Source organism: Daphnia magna, unplaced genomic scaffold (assembly GCF_020631705.1).
Source record: "Daphnia magna isolate NIES unplaced genomic scaffold, ASM2063170v1.1 Dm_contigs131, whole genome shotgun sequence".
NCBI lineage: Eukaryota > Metazoa > Arthropoda > Branchiopoda > Diplostraca > Daphniidae > Daphnia > Daphnia magna.
The window spans coordinates 151,372-172,315 of NW_025533134.1; the positions used below are offsets into that span (position 1 = coordinate 151,372).

General features: G+C 34.1%; 1 long non-coding RNA gene and 1 pseudogene across 1 annotated transcript; both read left to right on the forward strand.

Moving 5' to 3' along the window:
* Positions 1 to 3,285: 3,285 nt before the first annotated feature.
* LOC123467000 lies at positions 3,286 to 4,102 on the forward strand. Its single transcript, XR_006641589.1, has 3 exons — positions 3,286 to 3,393; positions 3,499 to 3,581; positions 3,642 to 4,102. It is a non-coding gene; the product is annotated as an uncharacterized LOC123467000 (long non-coding RNA).
* Positions 4,103 to 18,373: 14,271 nt separating this feature from the next.
* Positions 18,374 to 19,643, forward strand: LOC123467001 (annotated as a pseudogene).
* Positions 19,644 to 20,944: the final 1,301 nt, after the last annotated feature.

Below are 20,944 nucleotides of genomic sequence, written 5' to 3' on the forward strand. Positions count from 1 at the left end.
TCGATATGTAAACAGCATCAAATATACTTGTATTAAATGTGAATACACTGTTATACAATGAGGTTTTACTTCGATATGTAAACAGCATCAAATATACTTGTATTCAATGTGAATACACTGTTTTACCATGAGTTTTTACTTCTATATGTAGTCTGCATCTCATATACTTGCTTTCAATGTGAATACACTGTTATATCATGAGTTTTTACTTCTATATGTAAACAGCATCAACTATACTTGTATTTAATGTGAATACACTGTAATACCATGAGTTTTTACTTCTATAGTAGTCTGCATCTCATATACTTGCATTCAATGTGAATACACTGTTATATCATGAGTTTTTACTTCTATATGTAAACAGCATCAACTATACTTGTATTCAATGTGAATACACTGTTATAGCATCAGTTTTTTTTCGATATGTAAACGGCATCAAATATACTTGTATTCAATGTGAATACACTGTTATACCATGAGTTTTTACGTCTATATGTAAACAGCATCAAAAATACTTGTATTCAATGTGAATACACTGTTATACAATGAGATTTAATTCTATATGCATACTGCATCAAATATACTTGTATTCAATGTGAATACACTGTTATACCATGAGTTTTTTTTTCGATATGTAAACAGCATCAAATATACTTGTATTAAATGTGACTACACTGTTATACAATGAGTTTTTACTTCGATATGTAAACAGCATCAAATATACTTGTATTCAATGTGAATACACTGTTATACCATGAGTTTTTACTTCTATATGTATACTGCATCAAATATACTTGTATTCAATGTGAATACACTGTTATACCATGAGCTTTTACTTCTATATGTATACTGCATCAAATATACTTGTATTCAATGTGAATACACTGTTATACCATGAGTTTTTCCTTCTATATGTAAACAGGATCAAATATACTTGTATTCAATGTGAATACACTGTTATACCATGAGTTTTTACTTCAATATGTATTCTGCATCAAATATACTTGCATTCAATGTGAATACACTGTTATACCATGAGTTTTTACGTCTATATGTAAACAGCATCAAAAATACTTGTATTCAATGTGAATACACTGTTATACCAGGAGTTTCTACTTCTATATGTAAACAGGATCAAACATACTTGTATTCAATGTGAATACACTGTTATATCATGAGTTTTTACTTCAATATGTATTCTGCATCAAATATACTTGCATTCAATGTGAATACACTGTTATACCATGAGTTTTTACGTCTATATGTAAACAGCATCAAAAATACTTGTATTCAACTTGAATACACTGTTATACAATGAGTTTTAATTCTATATGCATACTGCATCAAATATACTTGTATTCAATGTGAATACACTGTTATACCATGAGTTTTTTTTTCGATATGTAAACAGCATCAAATATACTTGTATTAAATGTGAATACACTGTTATACAATGAGTTTTTATTTCGATATGTAAACAGCATCAAATATACTTGTATTCAATGTGAATACACTGTTATACCATGAGTTTTTACTTCTATATGTAGTTTGCATCTCATATACTTGCATTCAATGTGAATACACTGTTATATCATGAGTTTTTACTTCTATATGTCAACAGCATCAAATATACTTGTATTTCACGTGAATACACTGTTATACCATAAGTTTTTAGTTCTATATGAAAACAGCATCAAATATACTTGTATTCAATGTGAATACACTGTTATACCATGAGTTTTTACTTCTATATGTATACTGCATCAAATATACTTTTATTCAATGTGAATACACTGTTATACCATGAGTTTTTACTTCGATATGTAAACAGCATCAAATATACTTGTATCCAATGTGAATACACTGTTATGCCATGAGTTTTTACTTCTATATGTATACTTTATCAAATATAGTTGTATTCAATGTGAATACACTGTTATACCATGAAATTCTACTTCTATATGTAAAAAGCATCAAATATACTTGTATTCAATGTGAATACACTGTTATACCATGAGTTTTTACTTCTATATGAAAACAGCATCAAATATACTTGTATTCAATGTGAATACACTGTTATACCATGAGTTTTTTTTTCGATTTGTAAACAGCATCAAATATACTTGTATTCAATGTGAATACACTGTTATACCATGAGTTTTTACTTCGATATGTAAACAGCATCAAATATACTTGTATTCAATGTGAATACACTGTTATACCATGAGTTTTTACTTCTATATGTATACTGCATCAAATATACTTGTATTTAATGTGAATACACTGTTATACCATCAGTTTTTTTTCGATATGTAAACAGCATCAAATATACTTGTATTTAATGTGAATACACTGTTATACCATGAGTTTTCACTTCTAAATGTAAACAGCATCAAATATACTTGTATTCAATGTGAATACACTGTTATACCATGAGTTTCTACTTCTATATGTAAACAGGATCAAATATACTTGTATTCAATGTGAATACACTGTTATACCATGAGTTTTTACTTCTATATGTATTCTGCATCAAATATACTTGTATTCAATGTGAATACACTTTATACCATGAGTTTTTACTTCTACAGTACCCACACAAAGTTTGGAAACACGACGAGTGTTTCCGCGCTTTTAACACGGCGGCTTACGGGCCGAAGTGTCTGCCTTTTTTACGCGATAACTCACGTTTGAGTTATCGCAAAGCAAATCCAAAAAAATACTCTTGTTGAGGAAAGAATTTCCTTTCACCTTGATTTTTTTGAAAGTTTTGTAAATAGAAGTTAAGCCCCAAAGTTATAGGTATAAAGTTTGGAAACATCGGCGCGCTCGCCATATGTTTCCATGCTAAAGTGTATGTTACTGAAAAAATTATTAAAAATTCCAATATATGAATTTTTACTTGAAACTTTAACAAACGGTAGACGACATAGTCGTCTACATTTTGGCAAAGTTTCAATTTTTTTTTATGAAAGGCTGATGTTTGCCGATTTTTTAAATAAACAATGCCGATCAATCTTTCGTGGCGAGGGGATGAAATCCTAGCCCGGGGGAAGAATGGAAGGGAAAAGCAAAGGGGGAAGAAAGGGGGAACAGAAGTTCCGACGACGGAAGCTAGTGGCGCTGGCGAGAAATATTTCGCGAACGTTATTGCAGACGATTCTCAAGCTTCATTCTCTAAATTTGGTTCTTGCTTGTGACGATCTCTCTTCTTTTTTAAAAAATTCTTTTTCAAATTGAAAATCACTACTGATTGTAGAATCAAAGCTACATGTTTCCAGTAATTCTAAAATCGAGTGACAAAAGTGATCGCGTGCTCTTCGCCAAAGAAAACCTAAACGTTAGGAGCGAGGTTTGGCTCGAAGCCATTGCTTGTGACGAATTGAATTTATGGTATGTTAAATCTTCTCTATGGTGTAATTTTTATTAGTTTCTTGGTAGGACGCGTTTTATTAGTTTCTTGTCTAATTCACTCATTATTTGTTTCCTGATACACAGTTACAATGAAAATGGTACACCTAAGTGGAGTGTTCACTTTGGGGGACGAACACAAGTCAACTCAATTACCTTAAAGACATGGAGTAAATGTACTTTTTTAAATTATTAGAGAAATTTCATTAACCAAATTTTTATCGTTATAGGCTGCCTAAGCAAAAGTGGATGCATAATTGAAGAAATTAAAGGAAAATTTGACTCAGCAGCTTACGAGCAGTTACTTGACAAACATGTCAGTAAGATAGCTTGTGATATTCAGCCCCGATTTTTCCTGCAGGATAACTTTCCAGTTCATTTAGCTCCTCGTATAGATCATTGGTTTACAAAAAACCAAATCATTCATTCTTCTTCGCTTACCAAAGAATTCCCCTGATCTCATGCCACTTTGCCTGTTGCATGAAGTGTTAGTGTCTGAACTAAACAAGCAAGAAGTTGTCTTTTCAGTTAACTTTTCGATTGACTTGAACCGATGTTTACAATCAATATGTCAATCCCACGTTGAAAGTTTACTTCTTGAAATGCCAACCACCCTCAAGTATATTATTGAACACAATGGAGAGTTAAGAAAAATGTGAAGTTTTGAAATAAAAAGGCAACTTTAATTTCAGTGACACAATATTATTCCCTTTATTGATTGATTTGTTTAATTTACAAAGACTTAAAAACGTGTGTGGCCGCCTTTAGCTGCGATAACGGCAAGGCATCGATCTCTCATAGAGAAAACATATTTTTTAAGGGTTTTACGTGATATGCTATGCCAGCAATTTTGTAGTTGTTCAAAAAAGTTTCTCGAAGTTAGTCTACATATCCTTCGTACAGATGTGTCAAGATGATCCTAAAAATAGAACTGGGTAAATGAAATTGTCTTTCACTTTTGTTTCAATAGTATACCCAAATTTGCTCTATTGGGTTTAAATCGGGACTTTGTGGTGGCCAGATCATATTTTTAATGGTGTCTACGGGATACAGAGAACAGTAAACGATATTTAGTTATTCAAATACCACTAAAAATACAATAAAAATCTACCCTCATTTTCTTTGTTGGTCAGATAACGCATGACTCTCTTTTCTTTATGTTTGGGATCGTTATCTTGTTGAAGAATGAAACCTTTTCCCAGCAAACGTACGCCATCCGGTAGAACATTGTATTGTAGAATGGTTTTATATGCTGATGAATCCATTTTTCCAACAATTAGCTTCAGTCGAGTCACCCCGCGAACGCAAATACCACCCCAAACCATCACACTACCACCACCGTGCTTCACGGTTGGTTTTAAACAGTAATTTTTGAAACGTTCATATGCAAACCTCCGAACATAAATTCTTCTTTTATTACCGAAGAATTCAAATTTACTTTCATCGGTAAATAGCACTCTACTCCATTGCTTTTCCGACCAATCGACGTGCGCTTTAGCGAAAGCCAATCTTTTTTTTATGTTCGCCGACCTTAGCAGAGGTTTTTTTGCAGCAACTCTCCCATTTAATGCATTTTTTGTAAGTGAATTGCGAACTACAGTTTCGCAGACTTGTTCTTTTATTTTTCTGCCACAATTATACTCCTCGTGAAGAACAGGAAGTGTTTTAAAACGGTTTCGTTTCGCCATAAGCAACACGTATCGCTGGTCTTTTGAGGTCATTCCTCTAGGCCGGCCTGATCTTGGGCGATCTTCCAATGAACTGGTTTCACGATAGCGGTCTAAAGTCTTTTTTACGCAACTAACACTACAACCAACACTGTCACTTATTGCACGCATTGACATGGCCATATTTGCTCTCAATACAATTATTTTAGCCCTATCTTCAAAACTTAATTCTTTTCTGTTTCCCATTTATGAACTGAAAAAAAAACGTTTGCTACCCAAATGCACAATTGAAAGATGTCTGAAGTCTCCGAGACTGAAAACTGAAGTGGCATTTCTTTTAATAACTATTACAAAATAGATCTTAACAAATTTTCGAAATCAGTTTTGGGCTGAAAAATATTTAAATTTGATTTGGTCACCCTTCCCCCCCCAAAAAAAAGCCACAGAAATGAATCGCCAGCGCCACTAGCTTCCGTCGTCGGAACTTCTGTTCCCCCTTTCTTCCCCCTTTGCTTTTCCCTTCCATTCTTCCCCCGGGCTAGGATTTCATCCCTTCGCCACGAGAGATTGATCGGCATTGTTTATTTAAAAAATCGGCAAACATCAGCCTTTCATAAAAAAAAATTGAAACTTTGTCAAAATGTAGACGACTATGTCGTCTACCGTTTGTTAAAGTTTTAAGTAAAAATTCATATATTGGATTTTTTAATAATTTTTTCAGTAACATACACTTTAGCATGGAAACATATGGCGAGCGCGCCGATGTTTCCAAACTTTATACCTATAACTTTGGGGCTAAACTTCTATTCACAAAACTTTCAAAAAAATCACGGTGAAAGGAAATTCTTTCCTTAACAAAAGGATTTTTTTTTATTTGCTTTGCGATAACTCAAACGTGAGTTATCGCGTAAAAAAGGCAGACACTTCGGCCCGTAAGCCGCCGTGTTAAAAGCGCGGAAACACTCGTCGTGTTTCCAAACTTTGTGTGGGTACTGTATATGTAAACAGCATCAAATATACTTGTATTCAATGTGAATACACGGTTATACCATGAGTTTTTACTTCTATATGTATACTGCATCAAATATACTTGTATTCAATGTGAATAAACTGTTATACCATGAGTTTTTACTTCTATATGTAAACAGCATCAAATATACTTGTATTCAATGTGAATACACTGTTATATCTTGAGTTTTTACTTCTATATGTATACTGCATCAAATATACTTAAATTCAATGTGAATACACTGTTATACCAAGATTTTTTAATTCTACTTGTAAACAGCATCAAATATACTTGTATGCAATGTGAATACACTGTTATATCATGAGTTTTTTTTTCTATATGAAAACAGCATCAAATATACTTGTATTCAATGTGAATACACTGTTATACCATGAGTTTTTACTTCTATAGGTAAACAGCATCAAATATACTTGTATTCAATGTGAATTCACTGTTATACCATGAGTTTTTACTTCTATATGTATACTGCATCAAATATACTTGTATTCAATGTGAATACACTGTTATACCATGAGTTTTACTTCTATATGTAAACAGCATCAAATATACTAGTATTCAATGTGAATACACTGTTATACCATGATTTTTTTTTCCTATATGAAAACAGCATCAAATATACTTGTATTCAATGTGAATACACTGTTATACCATGAGTTTTTACTTCTATATGTAAACAGCATCAAATACACTTGTATTCAATGTGAATACACTGTTATACCATGAGTTTTTACTTCTATATGTATACTGCATCAAATATAGTTGTATTCAATGTGAATACACTGTTATACCATGAGTTTTTACTTCTATATGTAAACAGCATCAAATATACTTGTATTGAATGTGAATACACTGTTATACCATGAGTTTTTACTTCTATATGAAAACAGCATCAAATATACTTGTATTCAATGTGAATACACTGTTATACCATGAGTTTTTACTTCTATATGTATACTGCATCAAATATACTTGTATTCAATGTGAATACACTGTTATACCATGAGTTTTTACTTGTATATGTATACTGCATCAAATATACTTGTATTCAATGTGAATACACTGTTATACCATGAGTTATTACTTCTATATGTATACTGCATCAAATATACTTGTATTCAATGTGAATACACTGCTATACCATGAGTTTTTACTTCTATATGTATACTGCATCAAATATACTTGTATTCAATTTGAATACACTGTTATACCATGAGTTTTTTTCGATTTGTAAACAGCATCAAATATACTTGTATTCAATGTGAATACACTGTTATACCATGAGTTTTTACTTCTATATGTAGACAGCATCAAATATACTTGTATTCAATGGGAATACACTGTTATACCTTGAGTTTTTACTTCTATATGTATACTGCATCAAATATACTTGTATTCAATGTGAATACACTGTTATACCATGAGTTTTTACTTCGATATGTAAACAGCGTCAAATATACTTGTATTCAATGTGAATACACTGTTATACCATGAGTTTTTACTTCGATATGTAAACAGCATCAAATATACTTGTATTCAATATGAATACACTGTTATACGATGAGTTTTTACTTACATATGTATACTGAATCAAATATACTTGTATTCAACGTGAATACATTGTTATACCATGAGTTTTTACTTCTATATGTATACTGCATCAAATATACTTGTATTTAATGTGAATACACTGTTATACCATGAGTTTTTACTTCTATATGTATAATGCATCAAATATACTTGTATTCAATGTGAATACACTGTTATACCATGAGTTTTTATTTCTATATGTATACTGCATCAAATATACTTGTATTTAATGTGAATACACTGTTATACCATGAGTTTTTACTTCGATATGTATACTGCATAAAATATACTTGTATTCAATGTGAATACACTGTTATACCATGAGTTTTTTTTCCATATGTAAACAGCATCAAATATAATTGTATTAAATGTGAATACACTGTTATACCATGAGTTTTTACTTCTATATTTATACTGCATCAAAAATACTTATATTCAATGTGAATACACTGTTATACCATGAGTTTTTACTTCTATATGTAAAAAGCATCAAATATACTTGTATTCAATGTGAATACCCTGTTATACCATGAGTTTTTTTTTCTATATAAAAACAGCATCAAATATACTTGTATTCAATGTGAATACACTGTTATACCATGAGTTTTTACTTCTATATGTATACTGCATCAAATATACTTGTATTCAATGTGAATACACTGTTATACCATGAGTTTTTACTTCTTTATGTAAACGGCATCAAATATACTTGTATTCCACGTGAATACACTGTTATATCATGAGTTTTTACTTCTATATGAAAACAGCATCAAATATACTTGTATTTAATGTGAATACACTGTTATACCATGAATTTTTACATCTATATGTATACAGCATCAAATATTCTTGTATTCAATGTGAATACACTGTTATACCATGAGTTTTTACTTCTATAAGTATACTGCATCTAATATACTTGTATTCAATGTGAATACACTGTTATACCATGAGTTTTTACTTCTATATGTATACTGCATCAAATATACTTGTATTCAATGTGAATACATTGTTATACCATGAATTTTTACTTCTATATGTATACTGCATCAAATATACTTGTATTCAATGTGAATACACTGTTATACCATGAGTTTTTTTCGATATGTAAACAGCATCAAATATACTTGTATTTAATGTGAATACACTGTTATAATATGAGTTTTTACTTCTAAATGTAAACAGCATCAAATATACTTGTATTCAATGTGAATACACTGTCATACCATGAGTTTTTACTTCTATATGTAAACAGCATCAAATATACTTGTATTCAATGTGAATACACTGTTATACCATGAGTTTCTACTTCTATATGTAAACAGCATCAAATATACTTGTATTCAATGTGAATACACTGTTATACCATGAGTTATTACTTCTATATGTAAACAGCATCAAATATACTTGTGTTCAATGTGAATACACTGTTATACCATGAGGTTTTACTTCTATATGTAAACAGCATCAAATATACTTGTATTCAATGTGAATACACTGTTATAGCATGAATTTTTACTTCTATATGTAAACAGCATCAAATATACTTGTATTCAATGTGAATACACTGTTATACCATGAGTTTTTACTTCTATATGTAAACAGGATCAAATATACTTGTATTCAATGTGAATACACTGTTATACCATGAGTTTCTACTTCTATATGTAAACAGCATCAAATATACTTGTATTCAATGTGAATACACTGTTATTTCATGAGTTTTTACTTCTATATGTAAACAGGATCAAATATACTTGTATTCAATGTAATACATTGTTATACCATGAGTTTTTACTTCTATATTTATTCTGCATCAAATATACTTGTATTCAATGTGAATACACTGTTATACCATATGTTTTTACTTCTATATGTAATCAGCATCAAATATACTCGTATTCAATGTGAATACACTGTTATACCATGAGTTTCACTTTCTATATGTAAACAGGATCAAATATACTTGTATTCAATGTAAATACACTGTTATACCATGAGTTTCTTCTTCTATATGTAAACAGCATCAAATATACTTGTATTCAATGTGAATACACTGTTATTTCATGAGTTTTTACTTCTATATATGAACAGCATGAAATGTACTATTATTCAATGTGAATACACTATTATACCATGAGTTTTTACTTCTATATGTATACTGCATCGAATATACTTGTATTCAATGTGAATACACTGTTATACCATGAGTTTTTACTTCTTTATGTATACTGCATCAAATATACTTGTATTCAATGTGAATACACTGTTATATCATGAGTTTCTACTTCTATATGTAAACAGGATAAAATATACTTGTATTCAATGTGAATACACTGTTATAACATGAGTTTTTACTTCGATATGTAAACAGCATCAAATATACTCGTATTCAATGTGAATACACTGTTATAACATGAGTTTCACCTTCTATATGTAAACAGGATCAAATATACTTGTATTCAAGGTAAATACACTGTTATACCATGAATTTCTACTTCTTTATGTAAACAGCATCAAATATACTTGTATTCAATGTGAATACAATGTTATACCATGAGTTTTTACTTCTATATGTATACTGCATCAAATATACTTCTATTCAATGTGAATACACTGTTATATCATGAGTTTTTACTTCTAAATGTATACTGCATCAAATATACTTGTATTCAATGTGAATACACTGATATACCATAAGTTTTTACTTCTTTATGTAAACAGCATCAAATATACTTGTATTCAATGTGAATACACTGTTATACATGAGTTTCTACTTCTATACGTAAACAAGATCAAATATACTTGTATTTAATGTGAATACACTGTTATACAATGAGTTTTTACTTCTATATGTAAACAGCATCAAATATACTTGTATTCAATGTGAATACACTGTTATACCATGAGTTTTTACTTCTATATGTATACTGCATCAAATATACTTGTATATATGTGAATACACTGTTATACCATGAGTTTTTACTTCTATATGTATACTGCATCAAATATACTTGTATTCAATGTGAATACACTGTTATACCATGAGTTTTTACTTCTATATGTATACTGCATCAAATATACTTGTATTCAATGTGAATACACTGTTATACCATTAGTTTCTACTTCTATATGTAAACAGGATAAAATATACTTGTATTCAATTTGAATACACTGCTATACCATGAGTTTTTACTTCTATATGTATACTGCATCAAATATACATGTATTCAATGTGAATACACTGTTATACCATGAGTTTTTACTTCTATATGTATACTGCATCAAATATACTTGTATTCAATGTGAATACACTGTTATACCATGAGTTTTTACTTCTTTATGTATACTGCATCGAATATACTTGTATTCAATGTGAATACACTGTTATACCATGAGTTTTTACTTCTATGTTGTAAAGAACGAAAACAATTTATTCTTTATTATTTTCCTTATTTTTCCCTACCCTTTATTCTTACGTAACATTAATTTTTTATACGCCCCTCTTTTCTATGTAATTTCTTCCTTAGACGTCTTACAGACTGATTTACCCTTTAAACGTTTCAAACTTAATTTTCTTGTAGTTCGACCTTCACGAACCCCGTATAAAAACTAGTTGTTCTATAGAAAATAGAGAGAGTCACTTTTCACAATTCAGTTCCTAAAGAGTTGTTCCCCAATTTTTTGTGCTACTGAAATATACTTTACTAGAAACGACAATGAAAAAGTAAGTTAAAATATTAATAACTTACATTTGGTGGCAGCGGAGTCGAACTCGGCTTTCGTGGTAAGCTGAATAGCGTGTGTTTTTTTTGTTTTTTTTTATTGTTTGTTTTAAATTTTTATGGTAATAAGTGTTACTTATTACCTTCTCTTCGTTTTTTGGCTTCCTATTTGGTTGAATCTTTTGATAACTTTTCATAGTTATAAAAGAACATGCTTTGTTAGGAATTAGTTCGTTATAAAAGATGAGGGCAAATGAGGATAGCGGTTTAGAAACCACTTTAGAAAGAAGATCGGTAAGAAAAGGGCCACTAATACAAAGATTTGTTCGATCAGTACGTGAAAGGTTCACTCCCTTACGATCAGGAGGCGGGTCGACGTCAATTTTGAGAAATAACGAAAATCTAGGTTTCGAACTAGATAGTGATAGCCCACATCAATCCGATATTGATCCTCTTGATTCCAATGAAATTAAAGAATTGAGAAATGATGATCAGTGGAACGAAGTACTTAATTTGCAAGTATCGTCACAAGACGAAAACGTAGTCGAACCCCTGATAGGCGAGGAGACAAGAGAATTGCTATCATATAATAAACTTCTAGAACAGGCTCGGGCAATTACGGACCTTGAAAAAACAACAGATAGGGTAGAAAACACAGAAGATATGTCTATAGATTTCCAAAACCTAGAACTAATAAATGAAGAGAACCAAGATCGGGCATGGTTTTATCAGCAATACGGAAATACGAGAATAACGAGAATTTCCTGTCTAATTTTTGAATTGCAGTATTTACTTCGAAGTGAAAAAAAAAATAGAGTTAACAAACAAAGAAGTAGGAACAGCCTTAAGAGCATTACTCTTAACCGAACCCACAATTTTGACACCAATTGAACTCTTTAAGCACTGTGGTCTAAAAACATACTACGAAAGTACTGATTCAGAGTATGAATCAGTGCACTCGGGAGAACAACAAAGTAGGTCAGAATCAGACTTAGTGCCCCAATCTTTAGTAACACTCGAAACTGAGGAGGAAAGTTCTAAAAACAGCTTACCCATCAAAATTGTAAGAGCGGAAATCCACACGCAAGGTGATCAGATCCCTTTAGATGGTCCTAAATCGACCCCTAGTACCACAACAATCACTTGTCCAGCGGTTAATCATTCACAGTCAAGTATGAATACTCAAATTCTTCAATCACAGTTAGGGTCCACTCCGTGTAACTATTTACCGTATCAAGGACTACAAAGTCGGAAAGTCTCTTTTACTCCAGCGTCGATCGTTGACCAGTCAAACAAAATCATGCAAAACAAACCGTCAGAAGAAACAAACCAAGAAATGTCCATTAAAATATACGTAAAAGAATTGAGCCGCTTGATGGAATCCGGAATGGATTATGAGGATGCTTCTAAAGCAGCTGATTGTATTGTGCAACACGTTCTAACGAATACTAAACGTTGCATTAATTCCTCTCAGAAAACGAAGCATAATAGACAGCCTGTTTTTAGAACAAACTCTCAGCCTTCATATCTTACCTCAACCCCTTTACATACACAACCACTTGCGTTAAGTGGACAAAGTGTAAAAATCCCAAGAAATCCCCCATGTACAATAAGCAAAGTAACAACGGAGCAACTCCAAAGTACTCCGTTACCAGCTCAATTCCTAAAATGAATCCCTTAGTAATGTGTCCGTCAAAAGTAAACAGTATAGGAAACACAAACAATTTTATTTCTAACGCCATCGATAAAAATAAAATGTTACAACAAAGCCAAGCAATGACGTTATTTAGTAACGTCGGAATTTACGTAGACCGTGATCGCTCCGGTCGCTTTGATGACTGGTTTTAGGCGATTTTGAGGAGTCCAGAAACATTATTTTACTACGCTCCAAATTGTATGGTGAAGCGGCTGATGAGTTTGATAACTTTAAACTTGAAAACCCAATTAGTGCGCAAATTTACGACAGAGTAAAAGAGGGTTTAATTAAAGTTTTCCACTCTACAGAGACCAGATCTAAACAAAGCGTTGAATTTCATAATATGCAACGGGAACCCGAAGAGAATATGAAACGTTATGCGAATCGTATACGCAAGGCCTTCCACTTAGCGTATCCTTTAAAATCCACGATAGATAAAACAGCTTTTTCCAGAGAACAAATCATGATGGACAGATTTCTAGAAGGGCTGTCTTTCGACGTCCTCATAGAAACTCATAGAAAAAGCTGAAATGACGGCCATGGCAGTAGAAGAAGCCCAAGTTAGATCCAGACTAAATGCTTTTCAGGCCAAATACGTCGAACCTAATAGAGAATTGACTAAAGTAAAGGAGGCTTTAGATCGCCTTAGTACCCAGGTGGAATAAAACACTCACCAAAAACATTTAGAAGAAAAAATGAAGAAAATGCAAAGATAATTATCTACCAGGAGAAACGTGAGTTTTTCACAGTGCTCACCACAGTTAAACCCTCCAATCAATAAAACAGGGGATTTATATTTTTGTTATTTTCATAACGATTGGGGATATCACTCAATAAGCAATTGTAAAGCAAGGGAGAGTCAAGCTAATGATAAATCTTTTCGTTGTAAAGAAATTGGACACCGGGCAAACTTTTGTCCCCAGATAAAAAATTTGAAACCCACTCCTCCAGAGGGTGTCATAACCCTAGAAATGGGAAAAAACTCACTTTGTTTGAAGAAACGGGAAACTAAAAACTACCGAAGTAAGCGTTGGGCCCCTCGGTGGAACTAAAAAAAAGCCCTGACATCATATAAATAGTTTAGCAGTAAAATCTACAGTTCCTAGGATAAGAATAAAAATAGGAAATTCTGTTGTAAAAGCGCTGTTTGACACTGGAGCTGAGAGAAGCGTTATTAGTAGCACATTTTTCATAAGCTTAAAGAAGGAAAGGAATAAATTAATTTCACTAAAGAGGTAGATGTGGATCTTTTTAGCATAAATGACAGGCGCCTCGTCACGGAAGGCACAATCACCGTTAATTTTTTTGTGGCAGAAGAAACGCCACGCCAAGAAATTCATAGTCGTAAATGGAATTGTTGAAGATTGCGTTTTAGGGCGTGATGCACTTTGGAAACATCAGTTTATCTATAACGGAAAACAACAGTCCCTCTACCGAGTCCCGGAAATTGATCACTTCCAGGAAACAGAAAATCCCTTTGTGATTAGCAAATCTTTGAGAATTCCTCCAAATTCTACTAGTCTCCTAGAGACTAGAGAAGAGGAAACTCACCCTTTCAACCCTCTCAATACTTGTCATTTTGTTAGATACTGTAATATTCCCTCCGGGCTTAGTTTGGAACCCTACATCTCTACGACACCAAATCGTTCGCTCCGTGTGGTGGCTGTTAATGGAACAGATAAAACCATATTTCTACCTAGCCTTACAGTGTTAGGAACCCTTCGTATTTCCAGACCTTCAAGAAAGCCTGTTGAAACAATGGCTTCAATTGGCGTAGCTTCAACTCCAATCAACACAGCAGCCGTTGAGTCGGCTCTTCCAGACCTAGATCAGGAAAACAAAGAGAATTTGCGTATATTAATAATAAATAATTATAACAGTTTTGCTTTTAAAACAAGTGAGTTAGGCCATACTACTTTAGTAAAACATGTTATTGACACACAAGGACAAGGTCCTATTTGTCAAAGGGCATATCGCACGTCTCCAAAGCAAAAAGAGATAGCTAAAAATATAATCGAGGAACTGATGCAAAATAAAATAATTCGTTATTCAATGTCCCCGTGGGCAGCCCCGATAGTATTAGTAAGTAAGAAAACAGGGGATGCCCGTTTGTGTGTAGATTTTAGAAAATTAAATGCAATCACAAAAAAAGATTCTTTCCCTTTACCTCGTATTGACGACGTTTTAGATTTACTTGTGGGACAGAGGTATTTTTCCACATTAGATCTTGCCTCCGGATATTGGCAAATTGAGCTCGATGAGGAATCCAAAGAAAAAACAGCCTTCATAGTCGATGACAATTTATACGAATGGAATCGTTTGGCGTTTGGTTTAACCAACGCCCCGGGAACGTTTCAAAGACTGATGAATTCAGTTTTACGAAGGGTTATTGGAAAAATTTGTCTCATTTATCTTGACGACATAATAATTTTTTCAAGAACAATTGAAGAGCATTTTAGCAATTTGAAGACTGTTTTTTCCCTGTTAGAAAACGCGCACCTAAAAATGAAATTGTCAAAATAAGAATTTTTAGCGCAATCCGTTTCCTATCTTGGACACGTAATCACGGCTGAAGGAATAAAACCAGACCCTGCTAAAATTGAAACCCTTCTGAATTACAAAAGACCTGGTACAGTAAAAGAATTACAATCTTTTTTGAGACTAGCCAGTTACTACAGACGATTTGTAAAAAATTTCTCTACCGTCGCCCACCCCTTGTTATCACAGACTAAAGGAAAACCTACTGATAGTGTAACTTGGAAAACAGATGAAATTGCAGCTTTTGAGTACTTGCGACAATGTTTAATATCAGAACCTATCTTGATATATCCGTATTTTTCTAAGGAATTTCTGATTTACACGGATGCAAGTAACTATGGCTTAGGAGCCGTCCTCTCTCAGATGAAAGACGGAAAGGACCAACCTATAACCTATGCAAGCAGACATCTCAATAAAGGGGAAATCAAGTATTCAACAATAGAAAAAGAGGCCGCGGCGGTAGTATTTGGGATAAAACGTTACCGACATTACTTACAAGATCAACCTTTTGTTATTGTAAGCGATTACAGGCCTCTTCAGTGGTTGCAGACTTTTAAAGACGAAACAGGGTGACTAGGTAGATGGGCGATCTTGTTATCTAATATGAAGTTCAGTGTTCAGTACCGACCAGGTCGAGTACACGAAAATGCTGATTTTCTTTCAAGAATACCGATGAATCTAATATCTGCCATTCCTGCAGACAACAACGTAATGTGTCAAGAACAGCAGAAAGACTCTCTGTGCAAAGCAATCGTTACGTTTTTGGAACAAAATGAACCTTGGAAAAAAGAAGATGGCCCGATGCCTTCTTGGTTCAGTGAAATAGATTATTTCTTTGTTGAAAATGGTCTTTTATGTAAACACTACGAACCTACGTCAGTGAAAAGAAGAAACTTTGAACAGTGTCAAGTGGTTGTTCCACTTTCTCTAAGAAAGCAACTTTTACAAGAATACCATGATTCCCCATTGTCAGGACATATGGCAGCTAGGCGAACATTCTTTCGTCTAAGGGACAAATACTATTGGCCTACCATGTTACTGGATGTTAAGGAATATTCCACTTCTTGTGAACCTTGTGTGCTGGGACGTCAAGTGCACAGTACGAAAGCTTATCTCAACCCGTTAGACATCGCTACAAGACCTTTTGAAGTATTAGGCTTAGATTTTCTAGGTCCAATCAAACCGCATTCACTTCAAGGAAACAATTATATATTAGTAATCACGGATTACTTTTCTAAATGGATAGAAGTCATTCCTCTTACCAACTGTACCGCCCTCAGTACTAGTAAAGCCTTAGTAGAACGAATTATTTTACATCATGGTCCCCCGAAAGCAATAATTACAGATCGAGGCAGTAATTTTACTTCTGAATTATTTTCTGCGCTTTGTAAAGTTTTAAACATTAAACGCATGAAAACGACTGCGTATCACCCTCAGACTAATGGGCAAACAGAGCGATTCAACAAAACTGTTGTTGAAATGATAAGGAAATATTTAGATAATGGATTTGAGCGGTGGGAGGATATTTTAGGCCCCGTTGTTTTCGCTTATAATAATTCTGTCCACTCGTCAACACTTGAGACTCCATATTTTCTAAATCACGGTCGTGATCCAGTCATGCCGATTGATCAATTCCTCCGTCCTCTTCCCCCAGTAATAGTTACTCCCTCAGACTATAAAATTCAAATTATGAAACGCTTACACGAAGCCTTTCAACTTGTCAAAATCAATCTTTCCCAAGCTCGTGAACAACAAAAAGCTCAATACGATAAACGCGTAAAAGAGCAAAAATTTAACGTAGGAGATAAAGTTTTACTGGATATGCGAACGCCCTTGGCGGGAATTAGTAAAAAACTTATTCCACGTTTTATAGGCCCTTTTCGAATTTTGAAAGTAAGCAACAATAGTACAGTGCTGGTCCAGTTATAGAACCGCCTAGCTATGGAACCGGCTCGGTTATCGAATCGATTTTTCTTTGCCGTGTTTCAGCGCCACCGTTGGCCGTATTATGAACTATATTGATTTTCTATGGCGGGAATGAATGGGTTTTGCCTTTTAAAACATGCAAAAAAATATTACTGTAATGGGTTTTATCTTTTTAGGCAATGTTGTACATCGGTTCAATGACCTAACTAATAATAATAGGCGTTAAAGTTATTCATACTAAATACAATAATAATAGGCGGTAAAGTTATTCATACCAAATACAATAGAATACAATAGCTTCCTTTATTCATTCTTATCTTCTAGAACCTTGTTCCATTCCAGTCCTTCTACCAACTCTAATTTCTTTTTCCTTCTGGTATGACAACAGTTCTTCTAGTTCATCAAACCACTTCCTCTGTGGATGGTCCCCCACCAATGAAGATACACTAGAATCTCACCATTCATAGCCATAGACTATATTACACATATATTAAAAACCTTTTTAAGTTTGTCATAGCAGCGGTTCGAACACGGGACTCTAGATCCATAGCGAACAGCATTAATACTCTGCTATGTGCCCTTACATTCTAAGACCGTCAAAGTTTGAGGGATGAAAGAACCGACGATAGGTGGCACTAAGATCGGGTGCTTGGTTATAGAACCATTCAGTTATAGAACCGCGCACAGGCCGGTTCTATAACTGGACCGGCACTGTACTGTGGAAATACAACAAGACGTAGGAAAACAAACTCAGCTTTTACATGTGAATAGAATAAAACCCCTATTTGAGTCAATGATCTGGAAAAACGAACTAGGTGTCGAATTTTTAGATGTAAGAATTGAGAAACAAGCCGAAAAATTCGTACAAGAAATCGCAGATGAACTCGAAACTTTTCCTCTACCTCTAGAAACAAACCTTCAATCTGAGTTAGAACAAATTCCATGTGAAAAAGAAACTCCTACTCAAAATTTGATGAGACCCCCACTCACAATTCCTCCTACTCCAAATTTAATGATAAGTTCACCAACAATTTCCTTTCCTTCCAACCCGATTCCTGAGACGTCTACCTTACCCATACAACCAGAGCGTCGCCTCGGGTTACGTCCTCGGAATCTTTTAAAACCAGTTGTCAAATTCTCAAATTGTATTGCTGTAATTTTTTTTTGTAAATTACATTCGAATCACTTTAACTATCTTTTAACCGTGTTTAAATTCTAAAAACTTTGTATTAGTAATCTTAATAATTCATAAAATGGATCCCTGAAATTGATTTTGAAATTACTTTTCTCATAGATTATGTCTTCTACCTCTTCTCATCTTACCGTTTTTCTGTCGCCTCCATGCTCTCCATGCCTCACTATTTGTAATTGTACGGCTTCTCAGCCAAAAGGGTTCCTAAAATTCACTAGCGATGACTGTGATTATCAAATAAGCCCCCTTCCCGCTATTCCAGTATATTATGATGTTTATTCTACTCTTCCCCAAATCACCCGTTTTGTTGGACATTCGTGTACCATGTGGCTGGAAAAGAAACACATCTATACTGACTTCTGGGGTTGGCAAACTCCAAGTCAATCAAGAGTGCCAATAGAAGTCAATGCACATGAATGTGAAAAAATGCGTGATTCCCGATTGTGCCATGGCAAAAGCATGGACTACTTAGGAAACAATAAGTGGTCGTTCGAACGTATTCCAAATGTGCAGGGTAGCTGGCTTCAAGTCACAGCTGATCAGCTGATCAACTGTCTATTAGAAGAAGTTACTTTAGAAACTGAGTGCGCTAACTGTACGATAAGCTCACCCATTGGCGATATACCGGGAGGGATCAACGGATCCGTTTCTCACAACCTAGTGACCATTGTCTGGAAAGAATCGTTAAGAGAAGTTCAACAGTGCAAACTAAGGCTTGTGGAAACAGGTATCGCTCAACGTTACCTGACTAACAACAGTGAAATAGAAAGAATTCGTGACGTCGAACAACAACTTGAATTTGTTTACAATACAACTAACAAGAAATATTGTAATTCATCAAAAAAAAAGTTACAAACAAGTAATCGGAATGGACAAAGATATTTTACGTTTACATTCTTTAACTGATACCAATGCTCATCCGAGTAAACCACTGAAAGAGGACATCGAAAAAATTGCTGACATTATCCGGGCTGAAATCAGCGGAGCGGCACATTCTCAATACGCACGAGACCGAACTACCGATGGAATAAATAGAGTGGCTCGAGAAATTCGAGCTCTACAATGTGAAAATCGTGTGCTGGCACACAAAACTGCTATCGCCACCGCACAACACAGTGGATGGCTTGGTGCCAGTTACCTTAATTTACCCACATGTAGCAAATTGATAGCCACTGGTGAATCGATCAGCGTCTATCAATGCTCCCCGAAAAATTCAACGATCACCACTGAAATCACAAGCTGTGGTCCTCAACCCAAACTCGGCGACTACACTTTAGACACTGAAGGATGGGAACTGATGCCTTACACCCCCTGTTACTGGCTCAAAAATTTCGTCAACATTAACGGCCGAGCACATTTCTACAAAAACAGTTCTTGGCATCCAATCGTTCAAGGTGTAATAATCCAATGACATAGTTTGATCAACACTTTGCCGTATGAAATTGATAAGCTACTCGCACTAAGTTTACACCCCGCGCTCACCCCCACCCGATGAGCACTGCAGCTGCAATCGCCGAGATAATTGCTGCTGCTAAAGAAGAACATAGCATCGAACTTGTAAATCCTTTTCACATGAGCACTCTTCTTTCCTCACTCCAAAAAGAAAAGAATGTTTCCCTGTCGTCTAAGATTCTTAGTTGGTCAAGTAGCATTTGTAGTCTTCTAGGGATGGGATTTATCGGATTCATTTTCTTTCATTTTTGTGGAGTAGGTTCCCTTATTGCAAGATACATACCTTGTTGTTCTTTTCTAAGTACTTGTAACCCTTTCACTTGCTTCACCAAAACATCTGATAATGATGTAGAAGTAGGCCACCCCGCGTTATTAAACCCCTCAAATCCATCCCCACCCATTACTATTGTAAACTTACCCGCCTCTATTCAACAACCCACCCCGGAATTTTTTGCCCCATCAGCCCCTTTTCTACAAGAAGAGCCTCCACGGAATAAATTCCACCGGGACGCACTAAGACAAGCACATCGAGAAGCAGCTGTTCTGTTGAATTAGTTAATGTTGTTTTCTTTGTTTTGTTTTGGCTCACTTTCTATTCCGTTCCAAATTTGACCTTGATTGATTGCGAGACGCAATCTTTTGGAACCGGTTAGCTATGTAAAGAACAAAAACCATTTATTCTTTATTATTTTCCTTATTTTTCCCCACCCTTTATTCTTA